The sequence below is a fragment of the Erinaceus europaeus genome, chromosome 7 (assembly GCF_950295315.1).
Source record: "Erinaceus europaeus chromosome 7, mEriEur2.1, whole genome shotgun sequence".
Classification (NCBI taxonomy): Eukaryota; Metazoa; Chordata; class Mammalia; order Eulipotyphla; family Erinaceidae; genus Erinaceus; species Erinaceus europaeus.
This window is the reverse complement of record NC_080168.1, coordinates 9,210,785-9,231,218: the sequence shown is the minus strand read 5'-3', so window position 1 is coordinate 9,231,218 and position 20,434 is coordinate 9,210,785.

Sequence of the window (20,434 nt, the reverse complement as noted above, 5' to 3'; positions counted from 1 at the left end):
ATAGTTAAAAAGCAAACACAAAAAGTCAAATTTCAAATTTATAACAAAGAAGTAACAACGATCTAAATGTCATTCTTCTCTTTTTGGGTTATGTTTTTAACAGAGCATGAAGAAGACAAACAAGCAAGCAGACAAACTAACAAAAAAATTCTGCCTTCCCCAACTTTCTCCCACCAGGGATAGCCCTTATGTGGAAGGACATAGGGGGTGGGAGGGGATGTGAAATGGGTCCTGTTTGGCACTCTTTCACCACCCTTGCCCTATCTTGCAGAGTAAGGTTTTTTCTGACAAGGAAGTCACAACAGAGGTTTTAAAAAAAGAATCGTTTCTACTAAACACACTTGGGATGTGGATCAACCTGCCGATGCCCATGTACAAAAAAAAAAAAAAATCGTTTCTACTAAACAGGCTTGGGGTGTGGATCAACCTGCCAATGCCCATGTACAGTAGAGAAGCAATTATAGGAGCCGGAACTCCCACTTTCTGCACCCCAGAAAGAATTTTAGTCCATACTCCCAGAGGAGGAGAAATGTTAGGTGAAGATGACCAGCAGGCTCTGAACTCCAACTCTACTAGGAACCAGAGAGAGAAGAAAAAAGGAAGGACATTCAGAAATAGTAACAGATATAGGTGTGACTAAGAAAGACAGAGAAAACGGGGCCATGATGGGGATGGGAAAATATAGACAACAGGTAAATATAAACAAAGTTATAGAAATAATAGTCAACCCATAGGTGTGACCTTGGAAGAGCTACTGTAGTTTTTTTTTTTTCTAAGATTTTTTAAAATATTTATTTATTTCCTTTTTGTTGCCCTTGTTGTTTTTATTGTTGTAGTAGTTATTATTGCTGTTGTTATTGATGTCTTTGTTGTTGGACAGGACAGAGAGAAACGGAGAGAGGAAGGGAAGACAGAGAGGGGGAAGAGAAAGACAGACACCTGCAGACCTGCTTCACTGCCTGTGAAGCAACTCCCCTGCAGGTGGGGAGCCAGGGACTTGAACCAGGATCCTCACACTGGTCACTGTGCTTTGCGCCACATGTGCTACCACCTGACCCCGGCTACTATAGTTTCTAACAGAGGTAATGGGGATATTGAACTCTGGTGGTATGAATGGTGCAGAATTAGACCCTTGATAAATTATAATTTTGTGGATCAATATTAAGTCACTAATAAAATTTTAAAATTGCAGAGAAGTAATTATAGAAGCCAGACTTCCCACCTTCTATACCCCATAAAGATCTTTGGTACATACTTCCAGAGGGATGAAAAATAGGGAACCTTCCAATAGAGGGTATGGGATACAAAACTCTGGAGGTGGGTATTATATGGAGTTGCACCCCTCTTATCCTACTATCTTGTTAATCATCATTAAATCACTAATAAAAGTGTAAAACAATGAATAAAAATTAAAACTAAAAAAAATATTTTGGGGAAACTGACGATCCTTCCTAGCCGACTGAATCCACATGGATCCCAGTCACTTTCAAAGCCAGCAACAAGCAGCTCCTGACAGCTTTCAACCTGACGCTGTTGACTGGCTATGGAAGAAGGGCAAACGCTAGAAGAAGATGGAAAAATTAGTGATGCAAAGGATAACTTCCCTGAGTTTAAGCACCATGTTCTGCTGACTCTCCAAAAGCTGTCCTGCCAGATCACATCACCTTGCCTTTGAAGAGTAACTTTTACAGAAATGCCCCTTCATATTGACACAGGGCTGACCTACATCTCCCCTGGTCGAGTGCCAATTAGAAACCAGTTCCACTCTGTTTGAAAACACTATTCGGACTTACTGTTCCTTGCGCAAAATCCCGTCACAGATAGAAAAGCCTAATTTCTCCTGGTAAATGTGGATGGTTTCTCCTGTTGGGAGCTACTCAGCTATGCAGTTACTGTTTTTCACCCTTACCTCCTTATGTCACAAATAAAGCACAGTTCTTTGCAATGGGTCAATAAGGTACACATATATTCCAACATAGAAAAAGAGTGTCAATACAATATAGATAGTATCTTAGGGGAGCTTCCTCACCTACAGTTGGGTTTTAATAAAAGAATTAAAAAGAAGCTATCTCCAAAATGGAGACCCCAAATCTTCATCTGCAATGATAAAGATTTAGCCTTTAGGCTCATGATTAGTCAACAATTTGTTTGGCTTTATATATTATCTCTTTTTTCAGCCACCAGGTTCCAGATGTTAACATGATGCTAACTGGACTTCCCTGGGCAGAGGACCCTACCAATGTGTCCTGGAGCTCCGCTTCCCCAGAGCCCCACCTCACTAGGGAAAGACAGAGACAGGCTGGGAGTATGGATTGACCTGCCAACGCCCATGTTCAGCGGGGAAGCAAATACAGAAGCCAGACCCTCCACCTTCTGCATCCCACAATGACTCTGGGGCCATATTCCCAGAGGGTTAAAGAACAGAAAAGCTATCAGGGGAGGGGATGGGATACAGAATCCTAGTGGTGGGAATTGTGTGGAGTTGTACCCCTCTTATCCTATGGTTTTGTCAGTGTTTCCTTTTTATATTAGTTTTTTTTTTTTTTTCCCCCAGGGTTATTGCTGGGCTCGGTGCCTGCACCATGAATCCACCGCTCCTGGAGGCCATTTTTTTCCCCCTTTTGTTGCCCTTGTTGTAGCTTCGTTGTGGTTATTATTATTGCCCTTGTTGATGCAATTCGTTGTTGGATAGGACAGAGAGAAATGGAGAGAGGAGGGGAAGACAGAGAGGAGGAGAGAAAGATAGACACCTGCAGACCTGCTTCACCGCCTGTGAAGCGACTCCCCTGCAGGTGGGGAGCCGGGGGCTCGAACCGGGATCCTTACGCTGGTTCCTGCGCTTTGCACCACATGCGCTTAACCCACTGCGCCACCGCCCGACCCCCCAGTGTTTCCTTTTTATAAATAAATTAAAAAAAGAAAAGAAAGCTGTTTGAAAGAGAAGACAAACATACATGTACTGTTCGCATAGAGCCACAAAGCATATCATGAAAGTACAAATTCAATTAGTCTGGTCAGTTCTGCTATAGTGCTTATTTAGAAACAAGCAAATTTGTTCAAAGGTAATTAAAATATCAGGGACCAACTTGAGCATAAACTGATTTTCGCGTTTGATTACACACAACTGCATCAGCAAGAGGCATTCAGAGAATGTAGAAAACTGAACCCAGCAGAATCAAGGTGCAAGGAAATCCACGAAAATGTACATAGCCATGCACCTCAAACATCCACGAGCGACCTTCCAGAGCACACTGAGTCACACCCACCCACATCTTCAATTCTGACTTGTCCCTCCAACTCTGATAACCCAGATCTTACTGCCTGCCAATAATCCACAAGCTCTTGCCCTTTTGATATCACTTTCACCAGCCAAGTCGATGAGGTTTCTGAAGGCAAAGCACCTATTCTTGAAGCACTTATGTATTACCTAGCCACTAAACAGTGTTAAAACCAGGTTACCATTTCATTAGGTACTTTTACTTATCTGTTTATGTAGAATATGTTTCACTAAGTGGTTGAGCATTTTGTTCCTAACACTATTTGTTCTTGCTGCATGGTTTTTACTACCTGATTCTGTCTGACACTGGCATTTAGGAATGCCTGCCCATGTGACATGCTACAAGAGCTGACTATCCTATTGTTAAGTGTGCAGACAGGAAGAGAGCTTCTGATGAGGAATTGCTGGCTGGCCACTAGTTAACATCTTACACTCCATGCCTGACTCCTGCAATACCATTCTAAATTTAATCCATCTCACCAATGATAAAAGCTCTAGTCACTCAGCTACTTAGAAGACCACTTGCTCTCAACTTTCTTGGACTAATTAGAATAAGAGGATACAAACTCTCTCTCAGCCATTCAAATTATGCTCTTTTTCTTCTTATGTCTTCTCTGCCAAAAAAAAACAGTTTTATTTTCCTCACCAGCAACAAGATTCACTGAATCTGGAGCATTCCAGACATATGTTTACTTGCTTATAAGGCCTAAAGATGCTGCAGTTTCCGGTCTAATTACAAATATTCAAGGGCACAGACAACAGAGCTGTCGGGATGAGAAGTGTATGTAATATTCAGTCTGAGTATATCACCTGTAGCCAAGAGGTGAGGAAGTGCGAGAATAACAGCCCAAGATAGGATGCTCTGATGACACGTGCACCTCACAGAGAGCATTTACATGCATTGTACATGCTCCACTTGGAGACAGCATTCAAGGTCAAAGCATTAACTGTCAGTTGCAATAAGCTCCCAAACTTGTGGTCAATTATCTGGTTAATAACAAAAGACAAGGCTGTGACATCATTACAGTCGTAATTAATTTACGCAGGTCAGCTTCCTGTTAATCAAATACAGCTTTAAGAGCATTTAATTATTTTCCACCTAGCAAGTCGCATGAAAGTGGTGTTAAATGAAAAAGCATCTTGCTGAATTCAACATAAAAGACTGCCAGCATGAACCTAAGAAAGGACAAAATGCATGTCGGGGCACAGGGCTATCATATAGAAGCCGTAGCCACCTTCATTGCAAAAACAGAACTACGAGATGATGGATAACACAACACATCTGAACAGTTTCCCCACATAAAGTTGTCAGGGGATGAGGACAGATAGATCAATTCTGGGAAAAGAAATGCCCTGATGTTTTTTGTCAAAATGATGTACAGGGCTAGCAATATTACGACTTGCATTACAGGATAGCAGGTGAGGGCAGGATCTTTGGTAAGATCTCCACAATATATGAGCAATGTGACCTGAGGAAAATTATTTACCATGAGTTTCTCACCTATAGACGGGGGTGGTGATAATACAGATCGACATAGTTTTCTACACAATAAATGATGTCATGTCCACATAAAAGCCTACGTTGGGAAATACCAGCATTTCTTTTCTATTTATCTTTATTAGTGTTTTACAAAATAACAGGAGTCAATTCCACACCATTTCCACCTCACCAGAGTTCTGTGTCCCCATCCCCAACATTGGAAATTACAGTAGTTCTCCCAAGGTCACAGATATGGTCTTAATATTATTTATCTACATAAATATTTTTCCCGTTTTTCTCTACAGTTCTGCCTTTTCTTCCCTTTTTAGTCACACCTACACCTATTAACTACTTCCAAATGCCTTTCCTTTTTTTCCTCTTCTCTCTAGGTCCTGATAGAATTGAAACTCATAGCCCTCTAGTCATCTGCCCCTAACATTTCTCCCCCTCTGGGAGTATGGACCACAATTCTTTTGGGGGTACAGTACGTAGGTGGTCTGGCTTCTGTATTTGCTTCTCTGTTGGACAGGGTTGTGGCAGGTCACTACATACCCCCAGCCTGTTTATATCTTTCCCTGGTGGAATACCAGTATTTTTAAGCCATATGAATAGATGTAATAAAATAAAACCTAAGATTAAACATTTTAAATAACTTTCAAGTATTTTTATAATTCATCAACCAATTGCTAATTTCCTGGGCTTTTTGTGGCCCTACATTTTGCAACTGCATCATGTGACTCAACTATATAGTTTTTAAACAATATGATGGTATATGTGGAAGGCACATCAAAGTAGAAGTGGTATTTTAATGAAAATACATCTTATAATAAAGCCTCAAACCAGAACTTCTTCCAAGGTTTACCTGGTAATTTGAGAATTTAATGAACCTCCATTTTAGGAGAGAAAAAAAAATCTCAACATGTCAGATGGTAAAATTGTCATTTTTTCCTCCCTCTCCTTTCTAAAGTGTTACAGTCTTAACAGAAATGATTAGATTACCTTTATACATGAAAAATCACAACGCTGGATTGTGTATATAATCCTGACTTTTGCTCCACAGCCAGGTGAATTAGTGCCAAGCCCAATTCTGTTCCATCACCACTTATGATTTCCAGTATCAATCACAGTCCGTTCGTTCTCTCACAGGCTACAGGTTTCAGTGTAATGAGGGCTCATTAAAGTCCCCGACTGACAGCCCTTCAGACATTGGTCCTTCAACCAGAAGGCAAGGGGAAAGCAGGGGCCCCTCTCATCATCACCCCCACTGCATCCACGTTAAGAAAGAAAATCCTCACCTTTGCTGTACACCAGATGTCTTTGTCTACCGAAAGTTGCTGGAAAAGTGAGTCACGCCTCCCCCCCATTTGAATTAATCTGTGTACGAATTGTTAGTAATTTATGGAACTAAAAACTCTCAGCACAAGAGCTAAGGGAGAGAGGAGGGAAAAAATATGCCATACTTCAAAGATGATGTTTCTGCTCTCACCTTTAACTAGGTGGTGGGGGCAACCTGGGGTTTCCTGCCTGTCCAGCAGCAATGTTTCTGCCCTGACTGGGCGCGCACGTGTGTGTGTGTGTGTGTGTGTGTGTGTGTGTGTGTGTGTGTGTGTGTGTGTGTGTGTGTGTGTTTGTGTGTGTGTGTTGTAAGGGGGAGGGTCAAATTCAGCAAATATGGGAATTTCTACATAGATTTAAGGACAAAACACCTCTGTCCCTGGAATCTAAAATCCGTGAAGAGACACAAAAGCCCATCAACCCTGGAGCGGATACCCAGCACATGCACTTAGACTTACCTGATCTTCCCCAAGCCTAAGAGCTCATGAAACCTGTCCTTTTCCAGGATCCAGCAGCTTGGTCTTTCTTTTATATTTAGCTATTGTCAATTCTTTTATATTTAGCTATGCAGTTCAGTAAATTTCTTGCTTTTGTAAAGACTATCTGGAAAACTTAAGTTTCTGTTGTTTGTTGTCCCAAAAAACCTATGCAGAACACCAGGGCATTAGGGAAAGGCCAGCAAACAGATCCCTGGTTTATTTTATTTAATGTATTTATTTATTTATTTTCCTCCAGGGTTACTGTTGGGGCTCAGTGCCTGCACTACGAATCCACTGCTCTTGAAGGTCATTTTCTCCATTTTGTTGCTATTATTATTGTTGATGTTAATGTTGTTATTGTTGTTGTTGTTGGATAAGACTGAAAGAAATCAGGAGAGGAGGGGAAGATAGGGGGGAGAGAAAGATAAACACCTGCAGACCTGCTTCACCGCCTGTGAAGTGATACCACACCCCCGCAGGTGGGGGAGCCAGGGGCTCCAACCAGGATCCTTGGTGCCATGTACGTTTAACCCACTGTGCTACTGCCCAGTCCCCTCCTGGTTTATTTTCAGCATCACCAGATCACACATTGTACTCAGAACAGCACTGTACCAACAGGAGACCCAAAACATGTACCCTGCCTGCCTATCAATAATGCCCACTAGGGAGGGAGTACTATTCCCAGAGAGATGAGCGGGGGCTGGGTGGAGGTGCACCTGGCTGAGCGCACATGCTACAGCGTGCAAGGACTTTGGTTCGAGCCCCCAGTCCCCACCTGCAGGGGGAAAGCTTTGCAAGTTGTGAAGCAGTGTTGCAGGTCTCTCTAACACCCTCTTCCCTCTCAATTTCTGCTATCTCCATTTAATAAATAAATATAAGGGGGAAAAAAGAGAGAAATATGAGTGAATAGAGCTAAAAGGTAAATCCTCTGCAAGTCAAATACTTAATGGACAAATACTTGGACACCAAATGAAAGACATACTACAAAAGCTGAAGTATTAATAGGTGGTCTAAGGTTAACTTTCCATTTATACCAAGTTGACATTTGAAAGAATATTTCTACTTGGTTGTCAAAAAAGTCATGACATATTTTTGCATAGAAAAAAAAGCAGGATTTTCCAACAGCCCAATAAATTATAGTCATTTTCAAAACATAACTTACTGCCTTCACTCTTCACTGAAAATAAGACTCCTGTATACATTTGTAAAAATGGTTATCACTTAATGAAAACTTCAGGACAGAGACTCATTTAGATTCATTGGAAAGCAACGAAGGGGACCAGCTGGTGGCATTGAGGGCATACACTGAGGGTATACATTGCCATGTGCAAGGACCCATGTTCAAGACCACAGTCCCCATCTGCAGAAGGAAAACTTCACAAGCAGTGAAGCAGTACTATAGGGGTGTGTGTGTGTGTGTGTGTGTGTGTGTGTGTGTCTCCCTCATCACTCCTTCATATATCAAAAATTTTCTGTCTTATCAAATTAAAAATAATAGTAAATAGAGGGTCAAGCGGTAGTGCAGCAGGTTAAGTACACAAGAGCACATGGCGCTAAGGGCAGGGACCGGCGTAAGGATCCCAGTTCAAGCCCTGGCTCCCCACCTGTATGGGCTGGTCGCTTCACAAGCAGTGAAGCAGGTGTGCAAGTGTTTATCTTTCTCTTCCCCTCCTCTCTCGATTTCTCCCTGTCCTGTCCAACAACAACAATAACAATAATAGCAGCAACAAGGGCAACAAAAATGGGAAAAAATAGCCACCAGGAGCAGTGGATTTTGTAGTGCAGGCACTGAGTGCCAGCAATAACCCTGGAGGCAAAAAAAAAAAAAGTAAATAAATATTTTTAAAAGGGAGGAGAAGCAGAGAAGATAAATAGAGTCTTCTTCAATCTCATCGCTCTAATGGGAGGAATATGGAAGCATCACACATGCTCGCCTGTTGACAGGTGTGTCCGTTTCTTTCTCAGCTCCACAGATTTCACTGAGACTCAGCGCTATCCACTCCTCCAGTCATGAGCCCAGAGCTAAAAACCAACAAATGCAAAACTCTAGCGATAACATCACTAGGCCTATGGTTGTGTGTGTGTCTACATTTCTTCCTGTAGTGAACCCTTGAGTGTCTACTCAGGGAGCCGCATGGTCTTTCAGGCCAAGTCTAACCTACAGCAAAAAGTAGACAAGCAAACAGCAAGATGACAGTATGGACGGTGACTACCTTCAAAGGAGCGTGGAGGGCTGAGGAAAAAATAGCCAACGATTAGGCATGGGAAATAGCTCAGGTGGACAGCATGGTGCTTTGCCATGAGTGCAGCCTGGGCTGGAGCCTGGGCCCCACTGCATGAAGGAAGCTCTGGTCCTGTGCTCTCTTTCCACTTTCCCTACCTTGCTGTCTCTATCTAAACAAAATAAAGGAAATGACAGAATAAGTGGTAGCTTTGTACTGGGTGTGGAGGGCATTGAGAGAAAAATGTTGTAAAATACTAGGACAGGAGGGAGGTTAAATAACCCAGGAAACTCTTAGTTGATAAAAGCAGTGGTGCCACCTCACGAAGATTAAAGGATTTATCTGAAGTCACCACTTGATGGACATGTAACAGCAACAGGATGGGCATTTAGAATGCCCCTTGTTTTATAAATGGGGAGGGGGGCTTTATTATGCAAAATTAATGTACCTTGAGAGAAAAAGGAAATCTCAAATCCTTTTAGTATGTAGAAGAAACGACACGGCAGTAAACAAAATATGTGCCCTTTTGTGTTGCTCACGCTCTCACAACACTTTCATCACAACACACAGAACTGCCGATGGCTGGTGTTTCTAACATAAAAGATGTAGCAAGGTTTCTTTCAATGTGTTGCCTAAGATATTTCCCTCAAGGGGAAAAAAAAATAGAAGTTGCTGCCAACACACACCCCTATATATTATTAATATCAAATTGGAGTCCTTGTAATATGCATATACATTCCATTTATAATTAGCCCGATAGTGTGACTTTGGATTAAAAATGCATAAGCAAGTTAACACTGGGGAGAAACAGCTGTTGGAGTAATGACAACATTCCGGGAGCTGAAGCCAGATTTGGGGGGAATATGGATGCCCCTCTTACCAATATGGCCTTGGGCAAATCAAAGAAGCAGTCTGGCTGAGTGTCCATTTCTTTATTAAGAAATGGGAAGAGAGAAGAAGAAAGGAAGGAAGGAAGGAAGGAAGGAAGGAAGGAAGGAAGGAAGGAAGGAAGGAAGAAAGGAAGGAGGAAAGGAAAGAAAAGAAATGGAAAAAAAGAAAGAGAAGACACTGATTTCTTCCAGTCACTGTGAAGACTGGATGAAGTATCATATTATGTGAAAGCACGTAGCAAACCCCCAAAGTTTGTTTTCCATTTGCCTTTCCTCTCCATAAAGTAATGAGCCTTTCCCCCCATGGAGCAGGGGTTTATTGCTTTATAATTATGATGTGCATGTAACAATGTCCAAGAAACTAGATGGTAAATAACACCAACATGCAGACCTGAATGCACACATTGTTAGCTGGCTATCATGTAGCTCCCAGAGGGCTCTCACACACTATCTATTGCTTCCCAGAAATTTGATACATTTTCTTCCCTGAATACAGCCAAAATTATCCACGGGTTTGAAATATCACCATCAGGATGTGGTGCAGAGCAGCTGGCTGATTGAAAAGGGCTCCCCCTCCCCCAAGCTCCAGCTGTCACCAGGAAACCCTCCTCAAAGTGTGAAAAAAGACAATGTGATATCACTACTACTGCTACTAATAACAATCTAACTAATACTCAGCATTTAAAATTATTTCTTATGAAAGCTGTTAACTAGAAATTAACTCTTCGAGGGGGAAAAAAAAATCTTCCCGTAAAAATGCAAGCCAGCTGCTTCCCTCCAACAAAAAGTCTAAGGGGCAGTAAACACAAGCGGTACACTTCCAAGGCCTCCTTTCTCCTCCCTCCAGTCATTTGTAATGCTAAACAACAGCCAGTTAAAATATTAAATAGTTTTAACAGTGACACAGCTGTCATAGTTCAGAGGGATTAAAAAGAAAAACTTAGATGGTTTCTCCGAAAATGTGCAGACACTCCTCTGTTTTTGTAAAATATGGGTCAGATGAAAAACTGGGCTTTTTTTCCCTTTCTTAATAACCATTCACTCCCCTGCATGAGAAGCTGTACATTTGTTTTTGACACTGTTGAGAAGCCTGGGAGTTGTCTTAAAAATAAGTTCTTGAATGCCACTAACAAGCATTCTTAATGCTATGATTTTTTTTTTTAATGCCTGTCTCCTGAGGATTCCTATCCTGTTTCCCACATGAAGAGTTTCACCCCCAGGGGTTGGGAGAGCATATGTCATGGAGATACACCCCAAAAGGCAGAACCTATATCCATCAACTTCAGAGGGCAGATTCTGCTGAAGGGAGTTCCCTACTCAAAGACGCAGAGGACAAGTGCTGGGTGGTGACACAACTGGTTGAGTGTACATGTTACCATGCACAAGGACCCAGGTTCAAGCCCCTGCTGCCCAACCTGGGGGGTGGAGATTCACAAATGGTGATGCAGTGCGGCAGAGTAGCTCTCTGTCTCTCTTTTCCTCTGTATCCCTTTTCTCTCTCAATTTCTGTCTTATGGGGGGGGGGTGAACAGAGAGAGAGGGAGAAGAGTGAGAGAGGGAGGGGGAGAGAGATAGAGAAAGAGGGAAGGGAAAGAGAGAGATAAAAGAGATTGCTAGTATTTAAATGATGACTAGTCACTACCAGGCCACCCCATCACCTGGGGCCCTAGTCAGGGAGTCCTGAGATTCCCACACAGACATGATGGGCCTAGACCTCTAACAGATCCCTCTCGCCACTGTCACTGGTCATCCCCATCAGGAACAACATAATGGACCCCTTTGTGGGTCCTACAGGACCTTGCCCTCAGTGTGGATCAGCATTGGTAGGGATGTTCCATTCTTTGAAGGGAGGGTGGGCAACATACTCTTATCACCCAAGGAAGATGGGTCCTGAAATGAGTGCAGCCTGGAATGTTCCTAGCTGAATGTCAGCTCAGATCTGCAGGGATGCAGAGGTTGCACAGGCTCCTGTGCTGACTATGGGCCCCAGATCAAGTCGATGGGGTTTACAGTTAACAATACTTATACACTTTTCCCATATTTGGGAGCTACTCCCCTCCGTGATCTAGCTTTCTAGTCCTTTTTCCAACTATGACACCATCTCTCCAGACAATGCCTTGGGTCCACCTGCATGTGAGCTGTCAGATTCAGACAAAAACTAGTAAAGCCATGGTCCCTTTGGAATAGACCTAAAATAGACCTACTAGGTTTTTCCAAAATGGAGACCCCCCCCCCCCAATCTTTATTAGCAGTATTCTTGCCTTTAGGTTCATGGTTAGTCAACAATTTGCTCTGCTTTATACCTTAACTCTTTTTCAGCCACCAGGTTCCAGATGCTAGCAGGATGCCAGCCTGACCTCTCTGGGCAGACAACCCCAGCAATGTGTCCTGGAGTTCTGCTTCCCCAGAGCCCTGCCCCACTAGGGAAAGAGAGAGACAGGCTGGGAGTAATGGACCGACCTGCCAATGCCCATGTTCAGTGGAGACACAATTACACAATTTCCACCTTCTGTATCCCATAATGACCCTGGGTCCATACTCCCAGAGGGATAAAGAACAGGGAAGCTTTCAGGGCAGGGGATAGGATACAGAGTTTGGGTGGTGGGAATTGTGTGGAGTTGTACCCCTCTTATCCTATGGTTTTGTCAATCTTTCCATTTTGTAAAAAAAATAAATAAAAATGTTAAAAAAAAAAAAAAAAAAGAGGCTGCCAGGTGCAAGCACCAAGCACCCAGGATAACATTAGTGGCAATTAAAATAAATAAAATACATAACTAAAAGATCTGAGCACTGCTGCTCAGATAACCACCACTATCACAGGCAGAAGCTTAACTTTACTCAAGCATTTCAATCTCTCTAGAAGTTTTTTTTTTAGTATTTATTTCATTTTGTTGCCCTTGTTGCTTTATTGTTGTTGCTGTTGTTGTTGCTGTTGGATAGGACAGAGAGAAATGGAGAGAGGAGGGGAAGACAGAGAGGGGGAGAGAAAGACACCTTCAGACCTGCTTCACCGCCTGTGAAGCGACCCCCTTGCAGGTGGGGAGCCAAGGTTCATGTCAGTCCCTGCGCTTGGTACTACTTGCGCTCAACCCGGTGCGCTTCCGCCAGGCCCCCTATGCTGTGATTGTTGTTTGAACCCCTATTGTAATACACTAAGTAATCAAACTTCTGACCTCATAGGATTCAACTGTTTTCCATGTTCATTCATAAGCAATACAGTGGTATGCACACAAAAATATTGGGCTTTCAGAAAAGTCATGGCACATTTTTGTACCAAAAAAACTAGAAAAAAAAAGTCATGAGTTTTCTGACAACCCAACATATGAGCTCTTTTATCATTTCTTTAAAAAAAAAAAAAAAAAAGAAGCACTAAACTGTTTCAGTTTGCTATCATGAAGCATCCACACTGAAAAATAGCTGTCTCAGAACTCTTTTCAGGGAGGTCTCATTTCCTATAGCAGAGTCTTCTTCCTCCCAAAGAATTTATAAAAAGGCGGGTGGAGGTAAACAGCATAATGGCAAAACACAAACAGACTCATGCCTGAGGCCACAAAGTCCCAGATTCAAACCCTCCCACCACCACCACCACCACAAGCCAGACCAGTGCTCTAGTTAAAAAATCAATAAATAAATTTTAAAAAATTTAAAAAACAAGATTTATAGACGTTTCTGTGATGGTGATAAAGGAGATGTTTTCCCTGTCAGATCTGAGTGTTTGCTTTGTCTAGGAATTTTTCTCTCTCAATAATAGAAAAGCTTTGCCTCTTCAGTTCAGTATCTTCTATTGTTGAAAAAACAAAAACTGCAGCTAAGAAGCAGCACATTTACTTCATAAAAACATGACAAATTCAGATGGATGAGTGGCAGCGTACCCAGTGAAGCTCACATATTACCAGGCACAAGGACCAGGGTTTGATCCCCGGCTCCTCACCTGCGGGGGTGATGGTTCACAAGCAGTGAAGCATGTCTGCAGGTGTTTGTCTTTCTCTCCCGCTCTCTATCCCCCCATCCTTTCTCAACTTCTCTCTGTCCTCTCTAATAAAAATCAGAAAGGCAAAAAAAAAAAAAAAAATGTCCACTGGGAAGCAATGGATTCCTAGTGCCAGCACCAAGTCCTAGCAGTAATTGGTGGCAATAAAAATAAATAATTAACATGAGGAAATCAGACAAAGTTAGCCTTGAGGTGATAAATACATCTTCCCTGCCAGGTGGCAACCTGACCCACAGCATCTTGGAGTCTTCATAGGTAATATGTGGTAGACATGTAGCATTCTTGATTTCATTTAATGCAATGTCTCCACATAGGCACACGCCACGACGCCTACCTGACAGAAGACAGCATGAAAGTTAGGAATAGTTATCTCGCCTCCTAGACACAACCCAACATGACAGAGGTTGAACTCAAAGCAGGGCCTGCTTGACACAACACCACTAGTCTGGCCATCAAGCTTTACATCTTTGACACAGAGAACCAGGAAAATATTTGGAGATTTTGAAAAAGGTAGAAGTATAAATTTAGTGGTAGCATTAACAAAATTACTCATAGAAGCTCACATTCAGGGACCAGGCGGTGGCCCACCTGTTCAAGTCCCTGGTCTGCACCTACAGGAGATAAGCTTCATGAGCAGTGAAGCAGGGCTGCAGGTGTCTTCTGTCTTTGCCTCTCAATCTCTCCTCTCCCTCTCAATTTCTGTCTTTATTCAACAGTAAACAAATTTTAAAAAGAAGAAGGAGGAGGAGAAGAAGAAGGAGAATGGGAAGGAGACAAACCAATCTTTTTTTTTTTTTTCCCCCTCCAAGGTTATTGCTGGGCTCGGTGCCTGCACCATGAATCCACCGCTCCTGGAGGCCATTTTTTCCCCTTTTTGTTGCCCTTGTTGTTGTAGCCTCGTTGTGGTTATTATTATTGCCATTGTTGATGTCGTTCGCTGTTGGGTAGGACAGAGAGAAATGGAGAAAGGAGGGGAAGATAGAGAGGGGGAGAGAAAGATAGATAACCGCAGACCTGCTCCACCGCCAGTGAAGCGACTCCCCTGCAGGTGGGGATGGGGGCTCGAACCGGGATCCTTACGGATCCTTACACCAGTCCCTGCGCCTTGCGCCACATGTGCTTAACCCACTGCGCCACCGCCCGACCCCCCAAACCAATCTTTAAAGAAGCTGAAATTCAAAGTGGCTCACGCTTATCTAAAAACACATCCACAATATCCAGAGTCAAGGACTGGCCTCAGGAGCAGAGAGCTCATTCAAGCAACATTATTGCTCAGGCCCACTTAGGCTCACCAAGAGGCACTGCCCCTTCTCTGCACAGGAGTGAGTCCTGAGTTTAGAGCAGCTACTAAAAATCCCGAGTATTTCTCTGCCCTCCACACACACTGACTCCCAGAAAGGAGAAAGAAAAAGCTGTGTACATAGTGATCCTGCGTCCACACTCCCAGAGGGATAAAGAATAGGAAAACCGTGGGCTGGGGGGGGGGGAGATATTGGATATGGAGTTCTGCTGGTGGAAATTGTGTAGAATTGTACCACTTTTATGCTATGGTCTTGTCAATACTTCCATTTTATAAATAATAATAACTAAAAAAAAAAAAAAAGCTGTGTGTAAACACTCCACATGACAATCTGTAAAAAACTGTAGATAAAGGGCACATCTAACTTTTAACTCCCATGTTGCTTCCAGAAAAAGGTGTATGGAGTGCGGATAAGAAGAGGCCTACAGGGCAGGCATAGATAGCATAATGGTTATGCAAATAGACTCTCATGCCTGAGGCTCTGAAGTCCCAGGTTCAATCCCCTGCACCACCATAAACCAGAGCTGAGAAGAAGCCTACAAGGGAGTCGGGTAGTAGCGCAGCGGGTTATTATTTATTTATTTGATATACTTCTTCAACTCTCTTCAGTTTGGAAAAGATTTAAGAGAGTCAGAGTCAGGCGGTAGCGCAGCAGGTTAAGCGCAGGGACCAGCACAAGGATCCCGGCTTGAGTCCCCACCTGCTGGGGAGTCGCTTCACAGGCGGTGAAGCAGGTCTGTAGGTGTCTGTCTTTCTCTCCTCCTCTTTGTCTTCCCCTCCTCTCTCCATTTCTCTCTGTCCTATCCAACAACGATGATGTCAATAACTACAATAAAACAACAAGGGCAACAAAAGAGAATAAGTAAATGTTTTTTAAAAAATTTAAAAAGAAAAGAGACCTACTTTGATACAGTAGCTGTAAGGCATATGGGAAGGAAGATTAAGGACAGAACTGCCCTGAGCCTGGTCTTCTGCTTGTAGATTAAATGCTCTCAATATGTTTCTGTGCCAAGGCTTGTTTCTGATCAGCTGTCCACCCCCTTCCTTTACCAAACTCAGGATCAAAAGAAGGCATAATTAGGCTGAAGAGCCCAGAAAACCATAGGACTTTTAAAATTATCTTGTAACAATTACTAATGTCATTCTTAAAAGTACTGCAACCACAACCACTTGGCCATTAGTGCATGTTACTGTGACCACCTTTCACTGACCACCTTTCATCCAACAACCTTGATTATATACAGTAGTAACTGAGAACTCAAACACCAATAAAAATGCCCTCTAAGCAGTGGAATAATCAACAATGTGTGTGCACTACAACTAATACCTATGCCAAGAAAGAATTCTTCCAGCACAATTTATGTCCTTATATATAATTCTAAAATGTTGTAACAACATCTCATCTTTAATGTAGGTTCCCTCCATATTGTCGTCTAAGGTTTCTCTGCATTTTCTGATAGAATTCTAACAGCTCTATGTAGTGATCATTAAGTAACTTGTCCAAATTCAACCTGGATGCAAATGCTATTCTATCCTTCCACAATAGCTGTTCTTAGCAACAGGTCAGTAATTTTCCAACTTTAGTAATCAAGGGCTTTGGGGAAGCTTGGAAAGTATATTAAAAAAAAACAAAAAAAAAAACATCATCCTGACTCCGTTAAGTCTGGGGAAAGCTCCCCAAAAGTCCCCAGCTGGTACTAGAAATCCTGGGACAGTTGAGGGACCAATGCATCACTATTCTTCTATCGAGCTTATTTGTTTCCCCAAATCCTACTAAGCCGGCTGCATTTTAGAAGTCTGTAGATTTTATAAGAACCACCAAGCAAAAAGAGGGGGGAAAAAAGGAAGGAAGGAGGAAAGGAAGGAAGAAATGGAGTAGGAAGGAGAGAAAAAAAGGAGAGGAGAAAAGAAAGGACAATAGTCATATAATATGTGAAAAATTAGGACAGACTTTTTAATTTCAAAGACTTTCCTCATAAAAAAAAAAAAAAAAAAAAGAGGGAGTGGGGCGGTAGCGCAGCGGGTTAAGCGCAGGTGGCGCAAAGTACAGGACCGGCATAAGGATCCCGGTTCGAACCCCGGCTCCCCACCTTCAGGGGAGTCGCTTCACAGGTGGTGACGCAGGTCTGCAGGTGTCTGTCTTTCTCTCCTCCTCTCTGTCTTCCCCTCCTCTCTCCGTTTCTCTCTGTCCTATCCAACAACGACAACAACAATAATAACTACAACAATAAAACAAGGGCAACAAAAGGGAATAAATAAATAAAATAAAATATTTAAAATTTTTTTTAAAAAAATAAAATAAAAAGCCAAGTCCGGCTGTCATTGACCGCACTGCAATGGGACCTTTAAGCTTTGGCGGTTTGGGAGCAGCAAATAGCCGCAAAGTTATTATGGCAAAGAAAATGCCCCCCCCCCCCCCCTCTATCGTTCTGATCCATGATCAGATGCAGCAAGTGGATTAATGCAAACCCCATGTTCTAGGATTTTTTTATTACTTTTTTTTTTTTTCCTCTGGGGAGAGGGGAGGGTGGCGGTGGTCAGAAAAGGGTCCCATTCGGAGGGTCTGCGCCGCGGGCTGTGCAGGGAGCCAGCAGCTTCTGAAACTGCACGTTGTTGCTGATGCAACGTCACTGCAAACTTCCGAAGTCCCACAAAACATCCTGCAAACTCCTCAGAAGCAACCCCAGCCTCCGAACCCTTGGGAGCTCGCCCTCCGGTCCCCTACACCCCCCCTCTCCCCCAAATCGTAAGATCCTTAGTGAGAAGGGTGGAGAGTTGGAGGAGCCCCCGACAGAATGGCCACCACCGGGAAACGCTCTCCCAACTCCAGGAAGCCAAGCGAGAACAAGCCCGCCGCGCCCCAGCCCCGCCGCCCGCAGGCCCCCCGTCTCGCCCCCAGGGGCCCCGCCGCAAGCCCCCCCTCCCCGCGACAACGGCGACACAGATCAGGACCGGCGCTCTGAGCCCGATCAAACAGACGCAGACACTCACGCTCGCTAAGACCCGCCGTGCGTTCTTACGTCTAAGCACGTTTTTTACGTCACACGCACCAGGGACTCAAGCCGGGAAGCGGAGGACAGAAAAGCGGAGAGAGGAAGTTGTCTCGCGATGAGCTGAACCCCCGCGGTCCTGGCCGGCGACGGCGCATGCGCCCCGAGCTGTCCCGGAGGCCGAGGGCTCCAGACCCGCCGCAGACGGCACGTCGCGCTCGGCGGGTCTGGAGGCTCAGTGGGAAGCGGTGGCGTTACAGCGGTGACCTGAGACCCACCGTGTGTCTTCCAAGTTCCTTGTGAAATGTAGATAACAGTCTCTCCGGCCAGAAATAACTATTAGTGACCGCTTAATAGAACAGCAAACAAATTAGCTGACTTTTGAGGGACCAGAAGTGGGGGGTTAAAGGTGGCAAGGGTGGGGGTGGGGGGCGCCAGGGGACAGAGATTGTACTTCCGGTTCAGCCAAGCCGGAAGTTCGTGCTGTTGCTGGGAGGTGGCAGATGCCACTTGGAAGGTGCGTGGTGGGTTAGAAGCTGTCGAGGGGGCCGAGCGGTGGCGCTCCAGGTTAAGTGCACATAGTATAAAGCACAAAGACCCGCTCAAAGATTCCCAGTTCGAGCCCGGGGAATCACTTCACAAGGGGTGAAGCAGGTCTGCACGTGTCCAGCTTGCTCTTTCCCTCTGTTTCTTCCCCATCCTCTCTCAATTTCTCTCTGTCCTATCCGATAAAAAATAAATTGAAAGGGAGTCGGGCGGTAGCGGAGCGGGTTAAGCCCACGTGGCGCAAAGCACAAGGACCGGCCTCAGGATGCCGGTTCGAGCCCCCGGCTCCCCACCTGCAGGGGAGTCGCTTCCCAGGCGGAGAAGCAGGTCTGCAGGTGTCTGTCTTTCTCTCCCCCTCTCTGTCTTCCCCTCCTCTCTCCATTTCTCTCTGTCCTATCCAACAACGACGACATCAATAACAACAAAAACAAGAGCAACAAAAGGGAAAATAAATCATTTTTAAAAATGAAATTTAAAGACAAAACAAAATAAAAGCTGTCCATAGCCTGAGAGATGCTGCTGACAGGGGAGTGGAACTCACTGCCACAACAAGACCCGCGGAGCAAGACGGCAGGTGTGAGGTCTGAAAACCCGCTGCCTAGTCTGAGAGCCGCTTGCGGGACTGCCGCTAACGAGTACTTGGACTAAGGAGGCCCTTGATGGCCCCTTCAGTCGCTAGTTGGGCTTCTTTCTTGGGCCACGTCTGGCCCTCTGAGACAGCTAACCAGCGCAGTGCAGGGTATCTACTTCATACACCACCATGCTATGTGCTACAGTTTCCTGATGGCGAGGGGTCCTCCCAAGGAATAATTTATTTTTTATTTTTATTTATAAAAAGGAATCAAGAACAAAACCCATAGTATAAGAAGGGCGCAACTCCACACAATTCCAAGGAGGAATTTGAATGCAGGTAGTTTGATGCTCTTCTATGTTTATTGAAGCCTGTGGCAACCATATTCCAAGAATCTACTTAAAAGAACTTTCTAGAGCCGGCAAGAGAGATCCTTGAGACTACACTTGCTCTGTCATGAGCACAACCCAGGTTAATGCCCAGCTCCAGCTTCAGTGAGAATAAGAAAAAGGAAAAAAAAAAACTTGTCTACATGAGAAGAATTCTGATTACCTTTTGTTATTAAAATGATTCTCAGGGGCCAGGCGGTGGTGCACCTGGTTAAGCATGCACATTACAGGGTGCAAGGACCCGGCTTCAAGCCTCTGGTCTCCACCTGCAGAGAGAAGGCTTCACAAGTGGTGAAACAGTGCTGCATGTATCCCTCTGTCTGTCTACCTCCCCCTCCACTCTCAATTTCCCTCTGAGTCTATCCAGTAATAAATAAAAAAACAGAAGGTGATTCTCACCAAATACCATGCTGATCAGAAAACTTGGCTGACAGTAAGAAATTGCGTTATAGGAAATAGAAAAACTGAAAAGGTGGAAGATGAGTTACATATAGCATTATTTGATATATTTCCCTAGAAAAAATAAGTAACATAATTTCTGGAAAAGGTGCCCCCCGATTATCTTTCTGGTTCATGATCGTATGTGCCAATTTAATTATTACCTATCCCTCCTTGTATTCTCTAACACCCCTTACGCCTTCCAATAATTGCATCATTTTTCTTGTCCTTATCTTAATACATCAGTACAGAGGTGATTTTTAAGGAAGCCACAAATCAAGAAGTCTCAACACAGTAGTCTCGTAAAAATGTCATTGTATGCATAGATTAACAATATACTTAGGTAATGACACTCAATTTCAAATACTGTCAGTGAAAAATGTTATAGTTAGTTAGTGGAATAGAAAAAGCCTACTTTTTTTTTTAATGACCTGTCATATATCACATACTGTGTAAGTTGGAATTCTTTAAGTTTTCTGTTGAAATCATGTTGTATTATGCTCAGGTCCAATTTAAATTGGCAGGC